Source organism: Olea europaea, chromosome 20 (assembly GCF_002742605.1).
Source record: "Olea europaea var. sylvestris chromosome 20, O_europaea_v1, whole genome shotgun sequence".
Classification (NCBI taxonomy): Eukaryota; Viridiplantae; Streptophyta; class Magnoliopsida; order Lamiales; family Oleaceae; genus Olea; species Olea europaea.
The window spans coordinates 483,847-489,846 of record NC_036256.1 but is presented as its reverse complement, the minus strand read 5'-3'; positions in this window follow the sequence as shown (position 1 = coordinate 489,846).

Genomic DNA, 6,000 nt, shown 5'->3' with positions numbered 1-6,000 from the left:
GGCACAAACTTCCAGTGGACCACCAGTTCATTGTTGCCTCTGGGCTCTGGCTCTCTGGAAATCTGTGATTGCAAGTTCAAGTTGTCTAGTATTTGGAAATAGTATATATTGCATTGTGAAATTGTGAATTGATTATGTAAAATTGTGAATTGCACTGAATTTTGTGAGTTGCTTCCAGTATTTGTGATTCATTTGACATCTCGAATTACTCCCACTCCTAGTAGTAATTGGGTGATCAGTGGATGAATGATAGCACAATTGTTTATGTGGAGAAAGATATATTTTTGAGGCTCAATAATGAAGTTATTATACAATGATATCAAAATATGAAAACTCGCAAAGAAAAAGTGTAATATATAAATTATGTCATTTTTAGTATTGATGTACTATTTTTTTTTTTATCGTCATTAAATCCATGACCAAAATCTCGACATTCATCGTCAAAAAAATTTTGCCCGCACTGAACTAAAATCCTGGCTCTGCCCCTGGTGGTGGTTTTGGAAGTTAGGTGGTGGTCGATGGTGTTGCAATGGACGGTGGTGTGGGAGGTGGGAAGAGTTTCTTTGACCAATTATTTGGGTGTTGTAACAGTAAATTGTCTAAAAGAACGTGTTACTGTGACTAAATTTGTAATTACAATCAATTAATTTGATAATTTTTTATTGTGAAATAGTTGTGACATATAAAATTTGAGATTTGTGATCGTAAAATAAGTTATGATCCATAAAATTTGTAATTTGTGATCAATAAATAAATTGTGACCTATAAAGTTTTTTGTAACACCTTCAAAACTGGATACCCAGATTTGAAAGTAGTGACATTAATTTTCTTAAAACCATAAATGCAAAAAACTAATTATAAATTTTTCTTTAACATAAAAATATTAATTGTTTCCACTAAAGGAAAGAATTTTAGAAAACTTTTATATTTAATAAAAATATAAGATAATCAAATTAATGTTAAATTTATTTCAACATTAAATGTATTAGTACTGAGTCCGTCTCTCACCACAAGTAATCATTTCGAATCATCTTACCTTCGTCATCTGAAATGGGAAGCGATAACATGGAATGAGCTAATGTTCAGCAAGTAAACTTCGTGCATATGATGTATGATTATGATATGCACAAGAATTACTTTAAGATAAAAGTATTTCTCAATATGTATTCCATTTCTTTAATTTCTTTTAAAAAAATTTAACATTGACATCGTGAGCTCACTTGGTATATCCCTTAGTTATTTAGAATGCAGTGGATAATTATTATTTGGAATCCGGTCGAATTCTAATGATAGTACCACAAAGTGATTAACATTATCATTATCATTAAACATTAAACATTAGAAAGGTGCACTAGTTCCCCACGCTCCATTTCCCACTCACACATTTCAAAGCATAGACATACATCTCGTAATAAAAACATTCGGGATACATATCCTTTTAAAACATTCATTCACTCATGACATTTGAAAACTTTTTATTTCTTGGAACTTTATGTATGCTTTTAGATGCATTATGTGCATGAATATTTCATAAGAAGTATTAATAACATAAAATGTAAAAATTAAATATCAAGTACACATGAGGACAATTTAAGTGACACATTTATACATTAACCGTTCGTATGAAAATAATGGAAGGTTTACTTACCCTGAGTTCATGCAATTTACTTTTAAAGTGGCAATTGGACATGTCCCTAACTGCCCACGAAATCAACGTGCAACAAATCCTAGTTCGACAAATTTCACTCTTTAAATATGAACACACAGCATTGCTATGTTAAGCATAATCTTTTTATTATTGTTGTTAAGAAAATTCTATACGTTAACAGATGTGTTAAGGTTCATAAAAATTTAAAATAATCAAGTTCACTGTTAAATAAAATGGAGACAGAAAGACACTAAGAAACGTGCAATATATGCTTCACAACGGACTAAATTTTTCTGCAGGAACGAGTACACTGTTGGGCAACGTTGTTGCGAGATCGCCGCAGCTTCGAAGCTGTCGTTCGATGTCGCTACGAGCGACAGAGCATGCAAAGTGGCATGCACAATGTGTTGCTACAACGGCGTCATCGCGCAGTGGCATCACAGTGTCACTCGGTGACGTCTTTTGATGGCGCCTTCTTGTCTTTCAGTGTGATTGTTAAATGAGGGAGAAAATAGATAGAGAATGAGGAGAGAGAGAGAGAAGGCAGAGGGTAGAGAGAAATGAGAAAAAATAATAATAATAAAGAAAAATAATTATGATTTGAAAATAAAATGGTGAATATGTAGATTAGATTTAATTTTATAATATTTTTATTAATATTTAAAAGATCATTTGATTTTTGAACAAAAATTCTTAAAGTTTGATTTTCTTTATTGGGCATTTTAAAATTCCAAATTTGTGTAAAGGAAGAACACATAAATCCTACATATAAAAATCACATATCAAAACTAACGAACTCCCTAAAATCTTTCAAAAATCAGGTGGTAAATCAATTTATTAAATGTTTAATTATAATATAATATAATTAATCAACTTACCCCACCCTATCTCCACCCCACCCATTACACCAAATTTCAAATTAAAATCCTTATGTTTACCCTTTCTCTCCATTGAAGGCAGCAATCGGCTTCAGCAAGTATTCTGGCGACAATTTCGACGATCGCCCCCAACAACTGCTCCAACGACTCCATCAGAGGTGGCAATCGACTCCGGTAACCACTCCAACGAGTTCTTTGGCAATAATTTTGACGATCGCCCCCGACAACTGCTCCGACGACTACTTCAGCGATTGCTCCGACGACTATTCTAGCAACCACTGTACTGTTTTTTTTAATTGGTGACATGAAATATGATTTTGGACATGGATTGTTACCTGTGACTTGTAAAATAAAATGTGACCTATAAACCGATCCATGATTCTACAAAATGTGACATGTGACCTGTTAATATTGACCCGTGACCCTTTTATATTGATTTGTGACCTATACAAAATGATATTGACTTGTGAACTCAAACTTGTGATCAGTGAACTGTGACTTAAACGACAAATTGTGAGCTGTAATGTATGAACTGTGACCTATGTGTTCATAACCAAATTTGTTTTCAGTGTGACTGTGTATGACCATGTTAATCTAATTTGTGATAATATGCAACCAAGTCATATACAGTCATAGTTAATACAAGTCTGGTCATAGGCGGTGACAACGAAAATAGATTTGGTCACACTAGATTGTTGTCGTCACCACCACTTCCAACACCAACGAACACACATATACCATCTCACTACAACCACATATACTACCAGCAACAGAACTATCGGTACCACACCACACCACCACAACAAAATCACCTATACATCAAAAAACATTGGAATATGAGAGCGCTACGGCACTACCCAAAACTAGATCTTGAACAAAGAAAAATCAGATCTCCAACCACCACATCAGATCTATTCGAAAATTTAATAATAACCAACACATAGTAGTGTTGCTATAGTGAGCTTGTAACGGTGCTCACTTACATACAGAATAATCAAAATTCACTTACAAAATAGAATGGAACTAGAACAAAGTACATCGTCGTCATTGCACAATGACGATGTCATCACGTCTGTGCAGTAGCAACGACATGGCAGTTTCATGGGGCTTTATGGGCGAGACACCGCGCAACAAGTACAGAGCTACACGACAGCCGTTGCAGCATTGATGCGTGAAGCGACATTGTCATCGCCGAATGTAGGCGGCGCTGCTGCTGTGGCTTTCAGCGATGCTACTATGGTCTCTCCACAGTGGCTTTCGTTGGAAAACAAGAAGAGATGGTGGGGAAACATTGTCGGCATCACCTTTGCTGTGGTTAGCGTTATCGACGTCGCTGCTAGTTCAAACACTGCGAGTCGCTATTTCAAGCAGCAACGTCGTCGCCACCATGACGAGAGAGAGAAGGAAGAGGGTGAGAGTTTTGAAAAAGAAATTGATTTTGGGATGAATGGGATTGGGGTGGGCGACATGTGTAATTATGATTTTATTAAATATAATTATGAAAAACTAATTATCACTTGATTTTATTTATTTATTTATTTTTTTTTTTTAAAAGCAGTGTTTAAACGTATTTTGTAGGTAATGTTCCCTTTGTGTAATTTCCACTATGAAATTTTCACAAAAACTAATCTCAGTCCGCTAACCTTAAATCAAGCAAAAGGAGTACAATCTACAAGCAATTTGGGCCTTACAAACACAAATTCTAAGCGAGATTTTAGTTTGAAAGTAGGGGCCATAAAAAATGTCGAACAGCCAAATCAAGTCAAAATTGCAATTAGTTTTGCGTGATTTAAGTTTTGACATTTCAAAATCGAATCAAATCTTTTGAAAATGGTTTTATTAAATTTCAATAGTTAAATAAATTTTTTTTTCTTTCAAAAATTACGTTAGAAAATAATGGTTTATTTATGATAATATTTTTCTCATTCAAAGAAGAAATTGTAAATGGTAAATTTTATGGTTGGACGTGTATTAATCTTATTGGTTTAAGCTTGCATTAGTTTTATAACATTAATATTAGATTATTTTCAATTTAAGTGTTGTAGTGAAAATTAGATCAATATATTTATTTTTTACTTGTTTGAAATATGTTAATCTTATATCGGTAAAACCTGTGGTTCATGTGAAAAATGAAATTGTTTGGTTTGAAATTTTTTCTGAATTGTTAAGATTATTTAATTTGAAAATAGTTTAAAACCCATCCAAATCAAACAATGTTCACCTGCATTTGAAAGTTATTTCTCAATCTGAATATTTTCAAAAACATTAATTTTTATAAGTTTTTCTAAATAGGAATTTCCAAGTTCCAAAGCTTACGTATTGATAATTTTTTTTTTGGCTAAATATATTCAAATCATAGTTTTTAATAGCTAAACTATATTTTAATTGTACAAAATATTCATAACCTTTACACATTGTGATATTTATATCTTAAAAAATTTTCATTGCATTTTTATTCTCAAATTAACATAAATTGTTCCTGATTATGGTTCCCTCCAAAATTTTCTTTAAGATAGAATAAAAAAATTCATTTGTTCATTGTATTTTTAAATTTTACATGGGAAAAATAAATAATAATGTAAAAATGCAATTAAATATTTGACCCTCAATTTAAAGTACGTTACCAATATATTTGAATGAAAATCATGATTAAGGATATGATTTTCTGATCAATGAAATGATAAAAATAAAAATGCTAAGGATTTAAGTGTGATAATGAATAAATGTTAATAACCTTAATATAATGAAAATCCTCAACCTCTGAGTTCTTCAGTAGATAAGCGTGACAAGGAATCGCCTAGGAAATTGATTCAATTCAATAGCTTTGGACAGAGACAGCCGAGTGTGCCTTGCCGCATTCTCCCATCGTTGTCTATAGGATTTAATGTGATGTATTTATTAAAAAACATGTGATATTAATATAATCTCTCTCTTTCTCTAATTGGGTAAAATTGTTTTTACTCCTTCCCCCTGCATTAGAGTTGAACAACGAAATCGTAAAATCGTAAAATCGAACAGAAACCATTAGTTTGGTTCCACGTGAATCCATCAACATTTATGTTTTGAACCGAACCAAACCAAACCACTTCGAAATGGTTTGATTTAGGTTTCAATATTTGCAAATTATTTTAAACCGTCAAACCGTTTACCAAAAAAAGTCTGAAAATAAATTAGTCTAAATTTTACTTAACCCAATTAAAATTTAAAGATACATTCATATTAGACATAATTCAATTGAACTCAATTTCAATTAATTAATTAAATCATATCGAAATACTCATTAGTCAGCAGAACTATGAATATAAAATCAATTAATTGGGTAAAGTATTGAACAATTACTGCTAAACCATATTCATCGATTCTCCATTATAATTGAGCAGACAATTAAATCTAGATTTTAATTTAAACTTGCACATTTCTTTTCCTTCTACTAATAATTTTCTTAAATTTTGCTTAAATTCAAGTCAGATTATC